The 24,200-nt window shown below is 42.4% G+C and overlaps 2 protein-coding genes across 11 annotated transcripts in view; one reads left to right on the forward strand and one right to left on the reverse strand.

Annotated features, from left to right (window-relative positions):
• Nucleotides 1-8,189, reverse strand: part of chd6 (chromodomain helicase DNA binding protein 6) — a 68,221-nt gene extending 60,032 nt beyond the window's left edge. For 5 of the 8 annotated variants that reach the window (XM_069531642.1, XM_069531661.1, XM_069531675.1 and 2 more), the window contains exon 1: nucleotides 7,295-7,704. The gene's annotated coding sequence lies outside the window, so the exon portion shown is untranslated. Of the gene's footprint in view, nucleotides 1-7,294; nucleotides 7,783-8,085 lie in introns of those variants that run through there. The other 3 variants (XM_069531653.1, XM_069531620.1, XM_069531631.1) reach the window with 2 other exon arrangements.
• A 10,299-nt stretch (nucleotides 8,190-18,488) lies between these two features.
• Nucleotides 18,489-24,200, forward strand: part of ripor3 (RIPOR family member 3) — a 32,639-nt gene continuing 26,927 nt past the window's right edge. For all 3 annotated transcript variants that reach the window (XM_069531683.1, XM_069531690.1, XM_069531693.1), the window contains exon 1: nucleotides 18,489-18,847. The gene's annotated coding sequence lies outside the window, so the exon portion shown is untranslated. The remainder of the gene's footprint in view (nucleotides 18,848-24,200) is intronic.

A 24,200-nucleotide genomic window follows, 5' to 3' on the forward strand; every position in this document is an offset into this window, starting at 1 on the left:
CTTGTTTTTTTTCCCATTAAACTGAACGGATGAGAAGTTTTAGGGTTTTATAAAAATCACATGTGTGAAATATAAAGGGACCGAGAGAGAGAGAGAACACCCGTCTCTTTCACCACACGCCCTCGACAAACCTCATTTACATTCTGACACAAAGTTTACACTGCGGTTAGAAGTGAAAACAGTATATTAAAATATAAATATGCAAATATGATGCAAAGAGCATTGATTTTATGGGAAACAATTGGCACGGAGAAGTTGTCTGTTACGCTTTGCTGGCGAATGAAATCCTGTATTATATTAATGTGGCCAGTGATTCACATTATTTTTTAAAGTATGGAGGACTGCCATATTCTAATCTGTCCCTGCAAAAATTCACTTCTCAGATCTCAGACTCTGTGTTTTGCTCCGTTGTCTGCGCAGCTAGACTGAAATGTTTCAGCTGCAGTTGTGCGAGTACCCACAAGTGGCAAGCAATGAAATTCTCTCTGTCTTAGTTAACCAATATTAATTTGGAAACAGAGGTTGAAATAATCAAGTTATCACGGTGTGGATTTGTTGTTAAATGTTAACAAATACACAGTGTTCAGTAAATTTAAACACACAAATATTTGGACATCTGTGAAACACAAATACCCAAATGCAGGAAATCCTGAATTATAGCTCAGCACTGCTGGAATTTCATCCTCTGCCAGCGACGGCAGAGCTTCTACATAAAATGCTTCATTATCCTATATAATTTGGATCCTTTTCAATTGTAGAAGATTAAAATTTGATAGAGGATTAAACACAGTTATCTGTAGAGTCTCACTCAGCTCTGCGTCGCCACATCTTCACCTCATCTTTACGGCAAATGTGTAAAAGGCTAATCTTCTAGGGTTTAAAGGTACAGTGTGTAGAATTGTGTGATATCTAGTGTTTGAATTTCATGTTGCAGCTGAACACCCCTCACCTCACCATCTCCTTCCAAACATGAAAAAGAACCTGTGGCAGCTTCAGTTGTCATAAAAACTCAAAAGGTGTTTAGTTTGTCCAGTCTGGACTAATGTGAAAAAACATGGCGGCCTCCGTTGAGAGGGTCCCCTCGATGTAAATATAAAGTATTTAAATATAAAGGGGCTTTTCTGGGGTAAAGAAAACTACAATTCATACAATTTAGATGAAATGAACTAGTGAAAACATCATGAGGATTATTCTACATTCAATTTCTGCCAATGGTTCCCTTTCACCTAAATCTTACACACTGGACCTTTAAATGCCATAAAAATGACCTTTAGAAAGACAAAAGTGAAAGAGTGAAACCCAAAACCCACCTGAGCCAAATATACCCACAACACCTCCTCTTCACACTCCACATGTTCCTGCATGCATCACAACGAATCACTCAAGTTTTACATCTTCTGAAAGGGTAAAATACATCATAGCATTCATTCAAGTTCATTACCAAAAATACAAGTAACAGGGAGCAAGAGCCCTCGTGCCCTGACCGCAGATTTACTATAATACTCCTGTGGCCTTGAAGTAATTACGTATAACAGAGAAAGGGGAAACGGCAAGGTAAAGAAAATGCAGACTTCCTGTTCTCTCTGACACTTCCTCTTGAAAAGACATAGCACATAAATTAAAATCGTGTGGAATCTTTCTCAAAGTTTTGCACCAAGTGGTTTTATCCAGACGCACCTGTCAGCCATTAATATATTGATGCAAGAGAATGCCGACTTCAGAAATGAAACAACTGAGTACAAAGAGGGCCAAATGTGAATTGGGTATCCAGTTCTACACTGGCTGGAAAAATATCACCACTCACAAATATGCACGAGTAAAAATGTCTCAACTTTTTAATGAATCTTATCCTGATCTGCTCTAAATAATTAGTTGCCTCCAGGGAGGTTATGTGTTAACCCCCTGTCCTGTCCCTGTTTGTTTGTTTGTCAGCAGGATTACACAAAAACACCAAAAACAGATTGCCTGTCTGGTTCGGGTTGCGTCGGCTAATTGTCTCTGGCTCGGTTAGATTCGGACAGAAAATTGTGGCCCGAGCAGACATCTAATAAGGATTTTGAATATCTAAGTTTCAGTGAATTTATGATATGAAAAAGTGGCTGATACGTCACACACAGACCAAAATCTTTCTTCTCAGTGCACAGAGCTGTTGTCGTTTCTCATTCCCTTTCATCAAACACTTGCACTAAAGAGCAGAAGAGCCTAACTGTTGCTGAGGGACGAAGAGGAGCGGCCGGCTGCGCTAAATCAAACCAAATTCAACCCTGTTTTCCTACATGTGAGTGTGTGCGTCTGTGTTGGCGTGCACAAAGAGGCGAGTGCGTCTTTAAAATGGAACACAGCTCCTCCTCGCTCCGTCCCTGCTTCAGCTGTACAAAGCTCCCGCGAGGGAACAAACAAAGGAGCGGACAGAGCCGTCAGAAGGCAGCCGGGCCCGGGTTACAACACAGTGAGACTCCGCTCCCTCAGATGAATCGGATAAATCACTAATCACCTCCAATCTCCACGGCGTCTCCTCATGACAGTTATCATCTTCTCACTGACCTCGTCTGCTGCTGTAACATTGACATTTTCACTATTGTCTGTTATATTTACAGACACGACTGCTCACTGAACTCCATCACCATGCCGAAATCTAAGATACTTCAATTTTGGCGGACCAGTTGCAGAAATGAACCCAGCTCAGATAATGTGTATATTTTAAAATGTCTGTATACTGCACCAGCATAAATAGGCCATGGTCTATAATTAGCACTTAACAAGGATGTCCAAGCTTCTTCGCTGCTAATGTTCCCTTTAAGGGGTCAACTCCTGAATATTTGTGTTTTTGATTAGTCTGTTTGTGTATTTGTTTATTTCATAGTTGTTTAACCACTAAGGAATTCTTTTTAAAAAGAATTCACCAGGGTGACGTCCCCAAATTGCTTATTTTGCCAGATCGACAGACTCAGACACAAAAACATTATGATTTAAATAACTGAGATTCTGTCAATCACTCTAATAATTAATATACATTTTCAGTTTAACTGTCTGAACAGACTTTTGGAATCAACTTTAGAGATTAAAAATTTTCCCCCCACGCACCCAATGATGTCTTCCATATGCCAAGATTCAATAGACAAAATTATTTCACCTCCACAAATGTTAAACATTTGCATCAGAGCGATGTACGCAGACTGCACTCAGGCCAGATTCCACAACGGCCGTTTTCAGAAAGGATTTCTGGAAAATGTGAGGAAAATTGGGTGCTGACATTTTCTGGAGTTTGGAGGCAGGACATGACGCATTAACTCTGCTGTGGAAACCTCAGTGTTTTTGTTTACAGCACATCCACACCGGCGTCCGGCCTCGTCAATAAAAGCTCTCGAATCTCGTTTCGACATCCCCGTCTGCCTCTTCCACTTGTTACGGCTCCTCTTTTTCATCCAGAGATATTTGTATTCTTCCAGTTTCACATCTGTCACATGTTAGAAAACCTCTTCAACACGTCCACTTGCTTTCTGTGAAGTTTCCAGATTTTCCTGTTTTTTTCCCCCACATGGTCTCACTCTCACAATTTACAAACGTTTTCCTTTGGGGCAGCAGAAAAAAGTTCAAGAGAATGTCTGGAGCAATTGACTGGGACATTTGCATCCTTCCATACATGCTGTTTGTCGCTTCATATTATGCTCTGTTTATTTCATGCAATGACAGGATGGTGCCTACGAGAGAGAGAGAGCATGAGGCTGCCATCATTTCCATTGTTGGAAAAAACTTTTTGTTTCATGTGTTGTCATGAATTGAAATATTCTTTAAACTTTTACCACATCCATACACCCTTTCTTCAACTATAAAGAATTTCAAACGTTTGTTTTAAAAAAGTGTCATACAGTTGACTTCGGCTTCGTTTGATAAGAACATGTCACTCAAAACAATGAGTAAAGAGGTTTTACACAAACTAGGGCAACTGTTCAATTTTCTGGTTGGTTTAACATAACACTTTGATTCAATACTAAAACATCAATACAGGCATGACTTGCATTTGTAAAGATCTGGAGCGACAAAATGAGTTTGTGTTTGACAGCCTCACATCATTCCAGTCCAGATCAACTAAATACACTGTGGCTCTGCTGAAAGGCGTTTTCTTAGCATCTCAAGTAGATTTATGAACATAACATGTGACAACAAAGTGCCTGGTGTATTTTAAACTACATTGCTTTGGCCTTATACCTTCACTTTGATAGATACAGTGAAGGAGAGACAGGAAATGGGGTGAGAGACATGCAGTAAATGGTCCTAACAGCCAGGAATCTAACCGGGGGCCTGCTGCTCCAGAAGTATGCCCCCATGTGGTGCGTGTCCTCACTATTCGGCTATCAGATCGCCCTACTACAGACTATTTTAAGCTGATTTTGAGTAGGCGGTACGAGTCCTCTGGAGAAGTGACTACTCAAGTAGTCATCGCACCAACCAAAGAAAATTGTTTTAGCGTGGTGTTGGTATGCTACTCTCTCCCCCGATGTAAAGAACAGGACATTAAGGAAAACATTTGTTAATATGGAAAGTTTAAGTGCCAGTGTTAGTTTCTAAAGTTGGAGATGGATTAATTCCTGTTCAATGAAACTGAGACACAGTTACAGCTTCTTCTTCTTCTCTTACACATCAAAAACATACAACTCTACTTTAATAATTGACTTATCACTGTGCAGGAAGAGCATGTTCTGTAACTAGAAGGTTATTAAGTCAGCAGATGAAAGAAAAATCTAGTAGTTTTCTATAACCTAAAGTTAATTACTGTTAATACATATTTAGTACATTGATTTCATAGTTTACAATTTGTTTTGTTTTAAAATAATGTGTAAAATGCAACAGAGCCTTTTGGTGTCCTATTAACACATGATTGTTGGACACTATGTGCATGAGTTAAAATCAATGAGAGACTGGGGACTATTAGATGAGTTTGTAGAAGTGTAGGATTAATTAATAATTCATGAGTTTACACATTTCAGTTATGGGCCTAATGTGCATTATTACACATTTATAAACTATTTATAAAAACATAAACCTATGTCCCTTTTGAAAGATCACAATGATTCTAGTAGAAATGCACAGTTTGAGGTATTGTCCAATATACACAAAAATGACCTAATATTGAGAACAAATACAAAGTTATATAAGCAAACAAGACATAAACTGTGTAAAGGTGTGCAGTAAAAGAACCAACACATGTTCAGTGCCAGCTCTGGTGTTTAACTCAGTATCTGATCCCATTGTTTTCTCTACAAACAGCAGCTGAACACATCTGCCGTCATGTATTTATCTGACATCAGTAGGAGAGCAGATTATTCTTTTGCTTGTTTTTTAATGAACGTATTAACGTAGAACTAAGTTTGCGTGCTACACCAGACACAAATGGCTCAACTCCTGCTTCAGCAGTCAGCTGTCTCAACAACTGAGGAGGGGGGGAAGGAAAGCCGCCGTCCCCGCTCCCCCCTCCTCACCCGTGCAACTTCTTTTGATGATGGAGTCAAAGTGCGGCAGCAGTTCTGCAAGCAGGCAGTAAAAAGTATATCACAGCGGTTGAACAAGAAGACAGACAGACCCATTCAGATTACTCTTCGGACAGTCTAGACTGTTTGTCTATTGGTTGAAGGAGGACACACCAACAAAAGGTGAGCATGGAAACAACACAACAAGACCAAGGCAGAGCGAGGGGCTTTATCACAGGGAAACGTTTAACCGCTGGGCCACCGTGACGCCGGGTGCTGAAACTGCTGCAGCAGTGTCAAACCAGAAACCACCCCGACAGTTTTGAGAATGGAACCAGCAACCTTTCAGCTCATCACAGTAAGGAAATCAAAACCATCCACATTCCCAACCGATGCAGAGTTGACACCAAACACGGAAAATGTGATGAAGAATCTGCGGACGCTGTTTTGGCGTGCTTGACTGAGTTTTGCTTTAACGCTGGACTCTCATAGGCATTGACGCCTTATGGTGGGGATAACTAACTCTTTGTGCCGGCACAGTCGTCATACGGACAACAATAACAGTTTCATGCTTGGGAAGCCAAACATACCTACCTGACATGCTAGCCCACAATGCAATGCTTAAGACACGTACACAAAAAACAGGTTGATTGATGGAATTTTGCAGTTGTTGTAAGCGTGTCCATGGTAACAACGGCTCCACCAATCAGACGCTATTACACCTGAGGAATGTGGGGGGGGGGGGGTGGTAATCCTCGACCTTGTGAATACTACAAGTTTTACCTCAAGCAGAGTTGATATCAAAAAGACTTGTGTCTTCTGCAGAGACGATCACATTGTTTCGCAGTCTCTTGGCGTGTGGCAAGTTGTACTTCGCCGTTTACGATATTACGACTAACGATCAGAAACTGAACTTTTACTTCTGGAACCACGCTGTCGTTGTTTTTACAGTTCGTCATGAAGCCTTCAACATTTTATAAGAGGGACTTTGAATGGCACTTGTTTGTGACACACTTGCATTGAAACTTAAAAGATAACACGTATCGTGATAATTATCAATTATCGACTGGTATGAAGATGTTTATCTCGATATTGATTTTATCTTGATGTGACTGATATAAATTTGCCAACATGACCCGGTCCAGAGATCAAATTCAGCCATGGAGGCACACACACACTAAAAAAAAAAAAAAGACATTAACCTTTATTTACTTTAGCACATTCCTGTTTAGTAGAATTAGCATGCAGTCAGAGCTCTGTGATTTGGGTTAGCTTCCTGCAGCCTTTGTCTGATGCCCAGGGGTGTCACACCTGGCCCGGTGAAAGTCACTGGATGCACGGACAAACACACCCCGGCTTCACGGTGCACAACATCCCCGCACAGACACGCACACTCACCCGGGAGAGAGAGACAGAGACACACACCTGGCTGCCACAGCTACTAATGTTTCCAGGGGGGGTTGGTGGTGGTGGTGGTGGGCTAACAGGCTAACGACCTAGCTTACACGTCTGTGGGGTTTTGGCTAGCAGACGCAGGGGCTAACGCGCAGCTAGCTTAGCCATTGGACTCCCACAAGTTTATCCCGGGTAAAGAGAAGTTCCGAGCTAAAGGGCGACTTGTGGTGGACGGACACAACCGACGGAGACACCGTGTCCCGTTTCGCGTTAGCAGCCGCGGCTACACAGCTAGCCTCCTCCGCTAGCTCTGTCATGTCCCCGCATCGCTGGTGTAAATACATGCGAGCCGCCGCGGCTCCTTTACACGTGTGGACCGCGGCTAAAAAAACTCCTTCTCGGGCAAAAAGCCTCCACAGTGAACCGCTCACCTGCTCCGGACACTCGCTCGCTCTCACCGGCGAGACGTCTCCATCTCCTCCGCCCGGAAAACCAAGAAAATAAACCCCACTGGCGCTTCTTCTTCTTTTATTTCCAAGGACACAAAATCGCCATGACAGTTTAGAAAAATGCATAAAAAATTAGCAGGCAGGGGAGGGAGGGGGAGAGAGGAGAGAGGGATGAGGAGGTGAGGGAAGGAGGAGGGAGGAGGAAGAGGAGTTTGATCCACATAAAGGAGGCAGATCCGCGGGGTTCATTCACTGTGGATGCCGGACTCTCGCACACATCCCGGGGCTGCACAACCTCCACACACACGAGCCTCCTCCACAAACTTCTTACCTAAAATGGCCACTGCAGCGGCCGCAGCGGCAGCAGCTCTGCTCGGCTCCGCTGGAAGTTTCTCATCGGCGGTGTGGCTCCGGCAGCCAGCCTAACCTCACCCTCCGGATCCGGGAGCTGCTCCGCGTTTTTCCATTGGCTGCAGCCGGGCGCAGCTGGCCCCGTGCACGCTGCCATTGGCCCCGCAGCTGTCACGCAAAGGAGGCGAGCGGGTCTCCGGCTGCCTCTGCCGGGTTAGTCTGAGAGCTACCGCGGCAGCCCCGGGCAACACCATTGTGTATTGTGTGATTGTGTGTTTTTTAAAGACCCCCTCCCCACCACCACCACCACCACCACCACTTTCCTGGGTTGCTCGCATGGATGTGAGACTCGTGCACACTCATGCACGCGTGCTGTTTATTCTAGGAGCTGTTGTTGTTGTTGTTGTTGTTGTTGTCCTTACCGCAGACTTGCAGGGGGATCCTCGGGGGAAGCTGCCCGGCTCCGGTTCCTCCTGCTCCGGTTGCTCCGGTTCCTCCTGCTCCGGTCATTGAAAGAAGGAGAAAAACAACAAGAGGGGATGGACACGCACAACCAGGGGGTTTACACTTCTCCTCCGCTGCCTGCATCCACCAATCATGTCGCTTTTTTTCTCCTCCATCATTACCGGTTGTGAAGGACAAAAAAAAAAAAAGACAGGAGACATTCCACGTCCTTTGCAGATCAGGTTGCGTCTCCCGGATGTTCCGTTTGTTTGACTTGGTTTTGTTAGTGTTTGGAGCTGAGAGGATGGAACTCACCTCCTCTCCTAACTTCACCCCAAGTCTTTAACCTGCCGCTGCTGAAATCAAACTGAATCACAATGACTGTCCTTTAATGCAACACTTGAGTGCTGGTTTTAAAATACAGATATTTTATATAAGACAATCTCCATTCATGTTTGCAGGACTTGAGGTGGGTTGTGTTTGTGTTTGGAGCCGAGAGGATGGAACTCACCTCCTCTCCGAACTTCACCTGAAGTCTTCCACCCTCCTGTCACTGTCCTGAGTTTCAACTATTGAACCGCAACTCTCGTTTATCTTGTTATTTACTTTTAGTGTTTTATCATTTTTAAGACAGGTGCGATATTCAACTCACTTTTATTCTGTATTATTATTCGGGGTCTAACGTGATATGTCCTTGTGAAGTGTTTGTTGTTGCTGCACTGCGTACTGTTCTGCAGGTGCCATCGTACTTTGACCCAAGACAAATTTCCCTACGGGACAATAAAGTAAATTTGATTTGATACTGCACACTCAAATCAAACTTTGCAGTCAACTCATGACTAACATCCCTCTAACATCTGGTTTCCTGCCTGTTTGCACTTGAAAAATGTAAAACAACTAATACACACATGGTGCGATAACTACACACACAGTCCATAAAGTTAAAGCAACTTTGAATGTATATAGTTTGGACTGGATTGGACTTTTTTTACGGTAAGCTGAGCGGTTTCTTTTTGTCCTGTACTGTTGACCCTGTGTTAACTGCATTTGACAAATAAAACTTGAAACTTTGAAATAAATTACATGACTGTTCTTTAATGAAACACATTTTTGTAATGAAATGCATATAAGAGAATTCGCCATTCATGTGGTTTATGACGCCACCTAGTGTTTCAAACCATCTTGGACAGTGCAGGGCCAATGCTCGCGTAGGCTACGTCCACACTAACATGTTTTTGTTTTGAAACGATCTCCATCCACACCCTAGCTCAGCATCAGAAATAAAAACTTGTGCATCCTAACACACCCTGTATCATGTGACCTTTCACACACACTAGGCATGTGTGTGCAGGTGTAAACAGGAAGCAGATTGTCGACCTCTGCAGTTGGTTGTGTTTACAGAAAATACGACAAACGAGGAACAGCGATGGTGAAAAGTAAGAGCAGGAATTTCTTTCCTTGGAGCGACGGTGAGGTGGAACTGTCACTGACAGTAAGTGTTAGCATCGCTTTGGATTCACAATGGTCGCCAAGTCATGTGACTTATAAGAACCAATCAGGAAGAGAATACTGGTGACTGTCATCTTTTCCACATTTCTCAGTTTTTGCACATCCAGATATAAAATGCAACCCCAGAGTTTTCAAACTAAAATGCGTGGTGTGGACAGCAGGTTTAAACACAGAGATGTGTTTCAAAAATAAAATGCAGTGGAGTGTATGTAGCTGTGAAGTTTGAGACGTCTCTACATCCTGACATTTATATATATGTGGAAAAGTTAACACCCTCTAATCAAAGCTTGGTGAAGACAACCTAGATAACATGGCTTCAAACAACTGATGTGAAATACATGTAAAGTAGTAAAAGTATGAAGACGCATGAGCTGGAAATAATTCAGATCATTACCTTCCATTAGAGTTCTCACATCTTAGCTCTGAAGAACTTAAATCCTGTTACGGTCGTTATTAGAAGCTGAAACTCTGAGCTGTTGTAACGTGGGTGTGAACACCTTTCACACAATGCATGCTGGTACATAAAACCAGTGTCACACCTACATGAAGAATTTAAACACACATGCATGGACTTTTCAAATATTATCTGAATGTTACTGTTGTTTAAATGCAAAATCAAGGTCATTTAATTGAAATGTAGAAGTTAAACCTCACAACACGATTAGCTTTAGATGTGCACGTTTACATTTGAGACACAAAGCTGATGAGTCATATTCAGAGTGATGATAAGGCAGTGACGAGCTCCGAGTGAAACACGATGTGAAACATGACGCCATGTTTGTAAGACAAACTGCAGCAACAGGAATCAAATGCGTGACCTTTCAAACCAAAAGGCTGCCGTCATTAGATTGCATTTGTTTCTGCCGAGGTTATAGAGCGCTGATACGGAAGAAGAGACTGCAAGGTTTTTCATTTTTAATGGAAATTTAATATCACTATATTGGAAAAATGGGGATCTCAGGTTTGAAAGTACCCACGAATAGAATCTCTGTGGTTTATCTGAAATTGTATAATAATTCCAGCGATGACATTTGAGTTAGCACTGAAACGCTTACACATTTAATTTACCAGGGCAAAGAAAGAGCATAAACAAGACGGAGTGAGCGTGGCGGTACTGGGTCTTATATTTCCTGCAAATGCAACATCAGTTTGCTCATATGAGATTGGATAAATACACATTTATTACAGAGAAAAAATTTAAACCAGTTCACTAACTTCTAAACTAAATCCTCTTCTTTCTTTTATTTCCGTGCTGTTGAGCAACACACATCCTGTCACCTTGTCCAGATTTTGTACTTATGGATTTCATTTTGTCTGAATTTGTTTTGTGTGCAGAGGAAGCTGGTGCTGAAAAAGTAAATGTGTTCAGCAGATGATTTATTTGATGCGTATTTGACTCCACGAAACACAATAAGATCACGTGTATTTTACAACTGATTTGAATGATTTCTAGTTTTATTCAGTGTTTAAAAAACATCTTCTTCCAACTGATCCTCTTTAGTAGTGATACAATACGTTTCCAATGATATTTTTATTAAAACATCATTTGATGGAATTACATCTTCTTTTGTTTGTGAAAAAGAAAAGTTTGGCAGATGTAAATCAAATAGCTAAAATATAATTTCATTTGAAGTTGCTGCGTCTCCACAAATCCTCTCATCAACTTTTCTTCTTTCATGGGTGAAGTAACAAGAGGAAGCCATTCATGAAACTAACATCGTGTCAAGGTCGGTTACTATCGGCCATGTTTAACCAGGATTATTATGATTATTTTGATAATGATTCATTTCCTCTATGTGTTTGAAAACAAAAGATTATGTTCTGATAAGAAAAATATGAGAATTGAATCATAATTTTGTTGAGATGAATAGTGAACTACTTTAATTTAGAAAACAAGTAGAGAAGTTGATCCTGTAACGAGTAAATTATCTGGTCTCTAAAATGCATCTTCAGTTATTTTCCTTTTTTCTAAAACTGGACTTCAGGGTCATGACTTTATTTTTTCCTGCAATGTTTAGTCCATATTTTCCACCTTTAACTCAAACTGTTCTCATGTAATAGAACTTTTTGTGTTGTATGCAGTCAGGAGGGGAAAACTGGAGCAGTGTTAATTTCCTTCTTATATTAAACATTTTAATAAACTCATCAAGTACATTATCACTAATAAATAAATGTGTTATATTTTTTTTAGCTGTACAGCTTTATAACTGTTGACTGAAATTAAGCTGAAATAACTGTGATGCATCAAGTTGATGCTCCTGCAACAAAACAAACAAATCACATCCCTGACCAGCTTCAACATGGAGGTTTAACAAAGACGTTGAAAACATGTGCAGGACATCACCTCCATCACTTGATGGATGACGACTGTCAACAGCTTCCTCTGAAACACACAAACAGAAAACACACAACACAGAACATGAGTGAACGCGTATAAAGAGAATCTGATGACTTCCATTTTGTTAATTGACTCAGTGACAGCTGGAAAAACTGAGTCATGGTGCTGCGTGTGTTCTGCAGACAGATGGATGGACTGTATATGAGCTACAGAAAACTGTCGATTAGAGTAGATCCAACCACAGCTGAGCCTGCAGAAGTCCTATTACTCGCACAGTAACTACATGTGACATCAACAAACCTACTGCAAAACAGACATTCCGGAAGCACAAATCTCAAACAGAAAAGTATCACGCCCACGTCGTTTGCACAGAAATGAAGGATGAGGCTTTAAAATCACAGCTAAACGCTGCGAGGTGCAGTCACAGTGCAGCAAATGTTTCAGGCAGACGGGCATCCATGCATACATAATGAGCGTTCAGCCATTGTGGATGTTTACCTGACTCTGTCTATCCTGCACTTTCTAAATGATGCCTCTTCTGGGAGGAGGAGGGATGAGAGCAGCGCTGCATCACGCATGTAAAGAAGACAGATTTCTGTTGTGGCTAAACGTGGATGTGAATTTCAACCACCACGTCGCTGTCTTCAGGCCTTTCCTGCCGAATTTGATCACGGCAGTTTGGAAAAGCTCCACAGCCTCAGAACCATCCTCTGCTCACACTGAAAAAAAAAACACTGCAGCCCATCACTTATTTAAGATTTTAGAAAGAGCGGAACGTGCATACATGGTTTTTAACCCTGATCTGTTAAAGCACCTGTTCGACTGTTGTCTGCAACTTCTAATCGTGAGAGAGGAACAAAAGTAGTGATTTGTGCAGATGTAGTTTGGAGTTTAATGCTACAAACACGTAGTTTGAGAGTGAAAACAAGACGCAGGCTGTGTCAGACCTGCACTGAACTCCGGAGACTCTCCAGACTTTCTCCAGAGGGGCTCTATTTGTGAACATAAATGTCCGAGTGATAGGCTCCGGACTTTCTGCAGAGTTTCTCCTTTCTTTTATTTAGGCCTGTTGTCTATAAACTGCTAATATTAAGCAAATACAGGGAGGAAGTGTATTTGTAGAACAGTTATTTCACATTGTGGTCGTTGATTGGCCAATAAAATGTTTTTGGGAACACGAATGTGATGATTCACCTTTTCTTGTCATTTAACGTATTTCAGCTTATGAGCAGCGACTTTGCTGCACGTCTTCTCCGCATTCTCTCTCCCCCATTTCACACTCATGTTGTCCTATAAATTTAAAAATGTCCGTAAAATGATCACAGAGAAAAGGATGTCAGGCGTGAGATATATGACCACGTTAATTTATGTCATTTCAATACAAAAAAAGTTCTGTTATTTTTCAATTTGTCTGTGCTTTTATTGTGAAAAGCCTTTTTATATTTAATTTATATTCATTTTATATCTTATAATCATTTTTGAAAGATTCTTTGTTTAAAACTTTAATCCAGTCAAAACGAAGAATTGATTTTGACGTTTTTTTGTCCATCCAGGAACCAAACAGCTGCTAATTTTATAAAATGAAGAGACATGAGATAAAAGCTGTTGGAGGAGAGTGAGTGTGGGCGGATCTGTGTGTGAGAAATAAAGCCTTGAACTGTGTTTCTAATCAGCAGAGCTGCAGAGCCCGCTGGGCGGGATGCAGTTTGGCTGAGGACGAGTTATTCTGCATCTGTTCCATGCACCCCTGCAATCCCCACAGATCCTGCCTGCTCTCCCTCCCCTCTTCATCCCTCCTCCTCCTCCTCCTCCTCCTTCCTTCCTCCCCTCACTTTGGCCCCGAGCCCAGTTTGAGCTGGAACAGATTTTTTTTCTCTTTCCCTCCTGAAAATAGTTCGGATCTTGTGTTTGTGGAGTTTTTCTGACTCAGATGTAAAGAAACCGATTTCCTTTTATATTTCCAGCTTCTCTCGTGGTCGAGTCATCGTGACCTCCACCTACGACCTGGAGGAAATAAACTGCAGCATGAGGTCATGTCTTCATCTTTGTGCTTTGAAAGGATCATGAACTCTTTGGCCTCCTCTGTCACACGGCTGCAGAAACCACATCGTTCACTAATAATCCACAGGAGGGTGGAGAACATCTTACCTTCGAAATCATCAGTGTCTGTTCTGCTCTGCTGCAAATAAACTACCTCAGTGTTTTCATCCAGTGTGAAGTGACTGAACCCCAGACATGTGTAGTCCGTGTGTAATCCCGAACTGGGATTTGTACCAAGAACCTTTTTCTCTCCGCCTCCCAGATCATATCATCATCTATCAAATTTTATCTTTAATATCATCCTGACTCTCCAGATTATTATCTTTCATATTTTGTCTTTTCACTCCAGAGGACGAGCTTCACTTACAAATAAAACTGACCCTGAAGTTTCATGTATTCACCTGTGGGCGACTCAACCTGACGCAGCTTCATCGAAAGGGAAACATGAGGGGAGTCAGAATTTAGACGCAGTGAAAAACAAAACCCTTCTCTTCACAGGAGTAACGTGATAAAGTTGTGTTTTGACCTCATGTGTCGCAGCAGATCAGAGACATTTGAGGAGAGGGAGGAGGGCGACGCTGCATCTCAGCAGGCCTCCGTGGACAAACCGCTCCTCAGTGTCTGTGTCCACAAACACCAACAGTTAGGACGAGTTTTCACGTCTCAGAGCTGCAGGTTTTTATTCCGCGGCACTTTCTCTTCATTACAGAGGAAGCTGCAGAGAATCAGTGAAAAGATGACTGTCTCATGTGTCCAGAACGGAAAACACAAACACAGTCACGCTGCTCTGTGCATGTGTGTTCACTGTATGAACCTGGAGCTCGTTGCACACGCTGCAGTGATGAGCGCTCATAGTCACATGCTACATATGGATGTATGCTGTTTGTATTTTTAGAGCTCCAAGCTTCCATCACATGTCCTACGTTTATTTTCTGTCTCAACGAAACTCGACAGACCATTACGTATGTGCAGTGAGATCTTCTGATCACTGATTAGAATGATTAAATATAGTATTACGCAGGTTTTCAGTTTCAAAGGTCAGGAGACTGCTCACCCAGTATTTGGTGCGAGTGTAAAAGTACTCACTGTCAGTGCTTCAACCATGAGACTGAGTATTTTGGACAGTTCTGATTTCACCTCGAGGTTTCTGGACAGATGTAAATATTGAATATATTATTTTGAATATGAATATATATATAGATTACTGAGGGCATGTGGGTAATATTTATTTTCAATTGCTAAAGTTTATGTTATTACAAGTGTATTTTGTTTTGGGGTAGAAAGAATATGATATAAAACCCCCTAATCTGGTTTATTTACTATAATTTTGTTTTGTTATATCATTGTACATCATTCTTGTGTATAATTATATAATAATTGAATTGCTCATGTGGGAAGTCAGACAGACAGACACAGACAGATGGACAGACACGGCTGCTGCTGTTTCCTCCCGCTGGCAGCCATGTTGGCTCCAGAGTCTGGTCCGTGGCTGTTGCCATAGTAACAGATGCTGATCTGCTCGTCCTGGCTCCGCTGCAGACGAGACTGTAACAGAAGCAGCAGCAGCAGCTGGTTTGTCTGAGAAAAGTCTGAACCGCAGAGAACTGTGGTTTCACCTGAGCACCGATGAAATGTGTTTTTACTCTGAACCAGTGATGACACATGGACGTGTGAAAAGTTTCAGTGTTGTTTTGCTGTGCTTGTTGATGGGTGAGAGTTCGGGGGGGGGGGGGGGGATTCTGTTAATTGCTGCTCTTGCTCTTTAATCACTTTTGTCGTTTGCATGAGAATAAATAAATAAAGTAGGTCCATTCTTCTATAAAGAGGAGCCTGTGATGGATCTTGTGTTTCCACCTGAGCTCTGTCCTGGAAAACTCTGGATGTAAATGGGTCAAACACTCTTCACTCAGTAGCTTCACAGTAACAGCAGGGGGCATCATGCTACAGCAGGAGAGAACCTGTTAAAGGTTTGCTCAGGTTCAGTTAAAGACGTGGAAATATTGAAGGAATATTTTTGTAATAAATTTACAGTGTTGACATCTATGAGTTTAAATTTAGTGCCGATTGTCAGACTTCTTCATTTTTTCCTTTTGTTCTTCTCTTACTGGAGCGAGACAGATGTGTGTGGGACTGTTTGGCCTTGACGCTGGTATGTGCTCCGCTGAGAGAACGTCTGGTTAAACAGAAGTTAACTCAAACCTTGACTTCAACTAAACCTTATCGTGACTTTATCAACTCAAGATCAATCTCTTTGAACAAGTGAGAAGTGACAACAGCCTCAGTCTCATTTCAAAATCCCAAAGTCCTGGAAGAGACTGGTCCTCGCAGAGATAGAAATAAAGGCCGACACACACGTGCACAGTCAGCTGTTGTTGTGAGTGTGTGATGAGGGAGTGGAGGTGCAGAGGCCTCCAGATACACAGGATGTGCACGTCTCTTCCTCCTTATCTCTGCCTGCCACGTGTGTGTGTGTGTGTGTGTGTGTGTGTGTGTGTGTGTGTGTGTGTGTGAAATGAATGTGCCAGCTGAAGCGAACATCAGTGTGTATTTCTGTGCTAGTGGCCAACTGATGATGAGTGTGGGTGTGTGTGTGTGTGTGTGTGTGTGTGTGTGTGTGTGTGTGTGTGTGTGTGTGTGTGTGGCAGCTGATTGACAATATGATCAGTTCTAACAGAATTGACTAGTTTCTTCTGAAAGAGTAAATCATTTATCTCTGGAGCTGTTGAACACTGTTCATCGCTCCGTGTTGAGATTGATTACAGGTGATAATTATAAATACGAGGCTGAGTGGTCGTCACTCTCTCTCTGAAACGACACGTTTGACTTCGACCTATTGTGACGTAGAGTCGTGGTATCGAGGTCCCACCGATACACACACGAGACCAATCACCAGTCAGTCTCAGCTGACCGATCGTCAAATACCTGATTCAAACCGATAGAGTTTTATTTACATCTAAATTCTTCAACTTTTTGAAATAACAAACCAAACAAAAAGGAGATTGAAAAAGAAGTCGAGCTCTTTGCAGGGCGGCTCCGTCAGTCAGTCGACTGCTGTGGCCCCTCACGACCCCCGAAACCAGTGTCAACGTCCCCTCACCACAAAACCATCAGGCTGATCTGGAGAATCTCACAAACACGACAGCGTCAAGTTAAACTGCAAGTTGAAGGACTGAGAGGAAAAGCTTGTGGATGGAGGAGCTGTTAACGACTCTGCACCACGTTCACAAGTACTCTTGTACTTGTACACAAGTATCTCTACTGAATATCCGATGTGGACGTGACCAGAAAAACACTTTACACACAACAGAGACAGAAAGTGAACCCTAACCCTGTCTGCTCATCTGTCTGTCTGTCTGTCTGTCTTACTATCTGTCTGTCCATCTGTCTGTCTGTCTGTCTGTCTGTCTGTCTGTCTGTCTGTCTGTCTTACTACCTGTCTGTCTGTCCGTCTGTCTGCCTGTCTGTCTTACTACCTGTCAGTCAGTGGACAGTCTGAGCAAAGTGAAGTTTTCTAAAAAATAGACGGTTTAGTTTTCAAGTCAAAACAATAATTAAGACTTTCTGTCTCCTTGGTTATTTGGGGACACAAATGTCAAACTGACTCGAGCCTTTGTCTTTCTGAGCAAACGTCACCTGAACAAAGAACACAAACGTCTTTAAACTCTTCTCCTGCTTTTAATTCTCTTGATTTAGACATTCGCTCACTCCCTCCTGCTCTGCCAAGGGTTTTTCAATCATACACAAACGTGATGAGTCTGCGTTCAGTGTGCAGCGAGTTTATTTTCACTAATGCGTGGCCGTCAGTCAGGACATAAGGCAGCAGCAGCGTTACTGATGTATGTGGTCTGTGCCGGAGCCAAGTGCTTCAGTTTGAAGCCAAACATGATACTCACCAAGTGGAGCAGGGGGGAAGGGGAAGAAAACGAGAGAGGGGGAGGAAAAGGACGGGAGGAGGCTTCAGAAACTTTTTCTCCTGCGAGTGAACAACATGAAAAGAAGAAGTACAAGAAAGAAATCAAAAGAAGGGAAGGAGTGGAGGTTGAAATGGAGATGAGGGGAGTGGAAGATGGTTGTTTGGAAAGGTGCAGTTGAGGGTATCCTCAAGGAAGAGAAGAAACAAACAGGGTCTGAGCTGAGAAGAAGGATAGAATAAAAAGAGAGGGCGCTAAAAGAAGAGTAACACGGAGAGAAAAGACGAAAAGTGACAGATCAAGCTATGAAGCGTGAGACGGAGGAAGAGTTGAGAAATGCAGACAAGATTAAGAATGACAAGTGCTGAAGAACGGAGAGAGACAGAGCGAGAGAGAGAGAGAGAGCAGATAGATTGAGTGTTAGAGGATAAAAAAAGAAGCAGAGAAGAGAAAGATGAGATGATGAGAAGGAAAAAAGATGAAGTGAATTAATTGAAGTTGACAAAAGGAAAAGAGCAGATTGTGGGAAGAGCTGAAAGAGGAGGAGGAGAGAAACACTCCAAAATCAGGGAGTGGAGAAGAAGCTGAGGAGGAGGAGGAGGAGAAGGAGAAGGAAGAGGAGGAGGAGGAGGAGGAGGAGGGCTGGAAAAGTGAAGTGTGTGACAGAAAGAGAGAGAGAGCGCAGATGTGAAGAGGACAAGAGAGGAGAGAGAGGAACTCACTGTTGTGTTTGTGATGTTGTGGTGAAAACTTCTGGAGCTGGAGCTGCAGGACTGAGCGCTATCAGCACCGAGCAGACACACACACACACACACACACACACACACACACACACACACACTCAGCTCCCCTGCAGGGTTGGATATGACTGGTCGGCTCAGGCTCGGTGCTGTGGTGGACTTGCAGTGACAGTTGAGAGGAACCGGTTCTTCGTCCAGTCCGGTGAGTTTAATAAGAAGCTCTGATGAATCATCTCATCATTATTTCATTCAGAAGAAAAGAGAGGGTTAAACCCCAGTTGGATGTAATGTTCCTGATCTCACAGGTTGTGTTTGAGCAGGTTTGCTCTTGGTTGATGATGTTTGGTTTAATATTATTATTATTATTTAATATCAGTCAATTAGCTGATTAGCTTCTAGTTTGGTTTATTTGGACGTTTTTATTCAAATGTCCAAATCTATTTGTGGAGATTTTCACAGAAGCTGATTCAGGAAACTGCACAAATTGTTAACGTTCTTATCAAAAAAGTAATTTCCACATTCTGAGAGTAACTCTGCGGCTCCTTCTCCCAGAATAAGCAAATCTGTTTTGTCTTGAGTTCGTTGGAGTTGCTGAAAACTGCCTGTTTGTTTGTTGGTGTTTAAAAAGCTGCTGGGTTTGTGTTGACGCTCTGGACTCAGGTGGTCGTTAGCTCACTTGGTTCCACCCAGAACGATTCATGGAACATCAATTCACAAAAAAAGATGTGTTTGTTTGATGTAAGATTCATTGATAATCATAATTATGTGGAGATGTATACATCCCAGTGACATTAGGAGTTTTCACAGCATTGAAACACGACAGCTACCAACTAATTAAAGACGCGTGCTGCGTTTGATTGTAAACAAGAAGCAAGTAAAGTTGATGTGAGTCATAATCACACTAGAAGAGTTCATACTGATCTGCACCAAATTACAAACATGCATAAATACCAGTCCTCTAAATGCTACGATATAGAATATATAGATATTCCATGAGTCGGAGCTGGAAAGGAGCGAGGGGTGTGTCTAAACACGCCCATATACTGTCTACGATCTGCACCGGAATTGAATGGGTTCTTCCCTTACCCATAATGCATCCTTCCACCAAGTTTAGTGAAAATCTGTCGAGTAGTTTTTGTGTAATCTTGTTTATAAACACACAGACAGTGGTGGAGGTAACGCGGGTATGAATGGAATCTTTCATCTGCAACTCATGTAAACATCATCAGCTGACTGAAGTCTTATTGGGAATAATCTGAACAGTGTAGATATTATTGTCCATGTAAAACTGATCCCAGACCTGCAGCTGCAGCAGGAGTGAGTCTGACTCTCCAGATGATAAAAACATTCAGAGTTTGAACCAGACGTCGTAAACCAACCCAGCGCTCTGCTGATTGGCCTGCGAGCTTCTCTCTGAGCTCCACTCTGTGAGTTCCACTTCCACTTGTACTCTATCCCGACTTCCAGAGGGACAGGGGCGAGGAGGTAATGTGGGGAACCCTGACTGCCGAACGTGTTTCACAACATGTAGGTGGTCTTCACACTCACGCCGCGACCTTGTGTCTCTCAGATCCTCCCTGCAGCCTCCAGAGGACGGAGCATGACAAACATCTGCAGGTGTCCTCCGAGCCGAAATTAAACTCAAGTGTAGACAGAGTTTAAAAAACGTAATTACAGCGTGAATTACAGGATGAACAGTTCACTGTTGGTGGTGAGAGGAACGACTGGGAGGTCCAGTGTGGGTCAGGCAGGGATGAAGGTTGTGTGGGTTTATCGGCCTCAGGTCGCAGAAGGAGCAGCTGACAAAGCAAACTAGTAGAAGTTTGGACTTCTTTGTCCAATGACAACAACGCAGGTCGACATCTGTCTTCCTTTGGCCTCTTTTAGCTCCGGTGAGGGAAACATGCTCTGATATTCTCTCTCGTAGAGCTGCTCGTCTCTTTTTCTTCCCGCGAGCTCCAACTCCGGTTGTAATGTACGTTCTAGGTCTTCAGGGGGCGCTGTGGCAACAACAGACATACATTTCTCCCCTTTATAAATTGGTGCAGCATTAGAATTATTTTTAATCTGTTATTCTGCACAAACTACTGATCTGTTCCAACTGGGAACAAATTTGCTGCAGAAAACCGTTAGAGTTTCACCATGTGTTGTCTTTGTCCTGTCGTTTGTAAAACCCCTCTTCTAAGACATCAGGGTTCTTGAACATAATCTCTTCTCTCTCTCGCCTCCCGGCGAGTCTCCCATCATCCTCTCCCCCGTCCTCTCTCCTCCTCCCCCGGTTTGTCTCTCAGAGCCACGTGAGCGTCAGTTTCTCATGAACCCCCTGAGCGAGTGCAGCTCGAGCTGACGCACTGCCAGAGAAAACACCAACACAACGAGCCGGGTCAGGGACCGCTGCTTGCTCGTCTTCCTCCCTCCCTCCCTCCCACCCTCCGTCTCCCCCTTCCTCTCCTCCACATCTCTTCGGTTTCTCTCTCCCTCTGTTCTGCTGCATCATGGGTCATTTCTACCACAGCGGGAGGTCACAGGTTCAATTGTGCCGGAATTAAAATGCCAACGCTCTCGGCCGAGGACAGTGTGTGTTTGTGTGTGTGTGTGGATTATTAAGACGTGTTTGACAATAAGGAGCTGGTGGAGCCTTTTGCTGTGCAGCCGAGTGTGAAACTGTTTTGACTTTTACTGGTTTCGCAGAAATCGATTCAGACTTTTCAACAATGGCGACACATTATAAACGACTGTGACCATCACAGGATTAACAGCATTCGTCTCTGTGCTGAAATGAAGCGAGCCCATGTTTAGTGATGTGGTGTTCATGGTTTTATTGTCACTGATTATATGAGTGTGTGCGTTTGAAAGGAAAAACAGGAAGTGTTCTTTGCAGTTTAGTGAAATGTTTGTCTCTTTAGCTCTGAGTGTTAGTTCCAATAAATGATAAACCGGTGACGCTGCTAACGTTGAGCTATCCTGATAAATTTAAACTGAACCCAACTTGAGGTCATGTGGGTGTTCAGAGGAAAAGATCTGTGTTCGTGTCGCACTCTTACATCAATAAACGACTTCCTCATTAATTCAGACACATTAGCATAATTACTGTAAACAAACACGACCCCCGCTGAGGAGACGCTCAGCCTCCGTTTGACCTCGTTTGATATGAAGGGATTTCTCTCTCTCTCTTTTTTTTTTTATAGAAGAGTTCTGGCAGAGAACAGGGAGAAGAAACAGAGATAAAACAAAGTGGTGATGACAGGGAAGCTGACACATTTGTAAAAAATAACAAACACTCTTCAGAGAGGCTTTAGCAGGAGATTTAACCACAGATTTTCTTTTTGAGTAGAAGCATTAATGTAAACATCGATAAATATATATTGAGCTTATTCCATCTCCTCCACTCGTTCCCTTTTTCTGACAATAATCTTTTAAATCAATAATCTTTTGTCTTTAACCTTAAACACAATGAATCTAATGCACGTTGAGCAACAAAGGCGGAACTTTTTGAGGAGAAACTTTGCGAGTTGGTACGAAACTACAGGCGTCTTTTGAGCATAGGTCTTACGGAGAGAGGACATTTTTGGAAAGTGAAGACATTTTGGCTTGTCCTCACTTTTTCAAAGGCTTGATGAGGGTTAAGACCTGTGTGTGTATGCGTGTGTGTGTGTGTGTGTGTGTAAGGATAATAAAGTGGGAGGCATCAGGGAATAGAGCTGCACTTCTGACAGGATGAGCTTGTTGCTATAAATCAGTGAGGCTGTAAATCTGCACTTAAAACACACACACACACAGACACACACACACACACACACACACACACACCTATGCTGCTTCCAATTAGTCACATGACATCATCAACCCGCACACATGTGATCAGAGACACACGGAGACGTGTTGCCCTCTGGTCTGTGACCTACACGCTCACGAAGCCTCTGGAGAAATGATGAACTAAAAGAAAAATCCACGATGAAATCCAACACGTGACTTTTTTACTCTCGTTCACTTCTGGAACAACAAACAGTCATGAAGACGTTTATTTGCCAATAAATAACTCGGTGTCAACAGCAGACGAGCAGATGTGTTGAACACAGACACTTTACATTCTTCATTAAATAATTCTTTATACACATGAGAAGGATTTAGATCATTTCATCTCACTCATCAAGGCAAAAAAAGCATATTCCCAGAAATGTAAAACTTTAACCCGAGTGCTGCTGCTTCTCATCTTTTTTTGGAGCCAGAGTCAATCTTGACATTTCAGCCGGATTCAATATAATCAAGTAACTTTGAGAAGCATGAACACAGGGACTCACATCAGTGTGATATGAACTGAAATCTATTTCACGTGTGCTTTGATTTTTTCCATCTACTAACATGGAGGAGGCAGGATTTATGACCTATGCTGCAGCCAGCCACCAGGGGGCAATGGAGAAGCTCTGGCTTCAGTTTTGGCAGCTCTATCTACTTAGGTTTGTCTATGGTAGCACCCCTGGCAGTGGAAAGGTCGCACATTGATGAAAACATCGTTGGTCGGTTGATTAATCAATAAACTAGAATCACAATCTTGGAGGATTTATTCAGTTGACGTGACAAAACCAAAACTTCAGTCCAACTCCCTCAGTAAAACTCTCAGTTTGTAATAATCAGTTTTAAGGGGTCAACAAAACAATGAATCCTGAATTGTGAGGTTTCTATAGAAAAACTATATTTTGACACAAACTAGGTAGAATTTTAAAAAGCAGATAATTATTTTACACAAAAAAAACATCTGTGTTTTTGTTCAGCACAAAATGTTCTTTACAATAATGAGAAAAATACATTCAGCAGTAGAAGTGAGTTCTTCTGCAAATGTTGGATATATGAGATGTTTGGATGGAAACATTCCCATTGTTCCCATTCACTGCTGCAGTGAAAAAACAGGTCTGAAGTGGGAGTGAAGAGTTTTTATTAAAATACATGAAGAGACTTTTTGTATCAAGTCTCCGAGGAACTGAAAGAGAAGAAGTCGTCCCACTCCCGGTTTAATCAACCGGTCCTGGTCAGACGTGCACGTCTGAACACATCTGTCATTCATCAGACTGTCATGCGACACATTCATTCACTCATTATAATCATCTTTTCTCTGGAGGGGGGTTTACAAAAATATGTTAACAAATATATATATCTAACAAATATCAAGCTGACGTGCTGAGGTTTTTCCAAAGTGAGAGTTTGGGTTCAGTAAATGAAAAGATAAGAATGCACATATATTACGTTAGTTATTCAGAGCAGAGTTTGTTTGGTTTGGTTAAAGTGATGGTTCAGAGATATATAGAGTTTTACAGATTTCACCTGAGTCAGAATCGAATCAACACCTTATAGGACGGACGTTTTTACATCTGGCGTCGTCTCACGTTACAACAAACAGTAACATCAGGCTGCATGAGCTCAATCATTGTGCGTCAAATAATCACAAACTCATTATCCAGAAACTGAAGGAGCCTTCACACCTGGTTTGTTTCAGACCTTCAGACTCCTCATCAGGTGTGAAAGGTTCCTCAGACCAGAGGAGGTGTTCTGGTTCTGGA

The sequence above is a fragment of the Paralichthys olivaceus genome, chromosome 2 (genome assembly GCF_024713975.1).
Source record: "Paralichthys olivaceus isolate ysfri-2021 chromosome 2, ASM2471397v2, whole genome shotgun sequence".
In the NCBI taxonomy this organism is placed as follows: Eukaryota; Metazoa; Chordata; class Actinopteri; order Pleuronectiformes; family Paralichthyidae; genus Paralichthys; species Paralichthys olivaceus.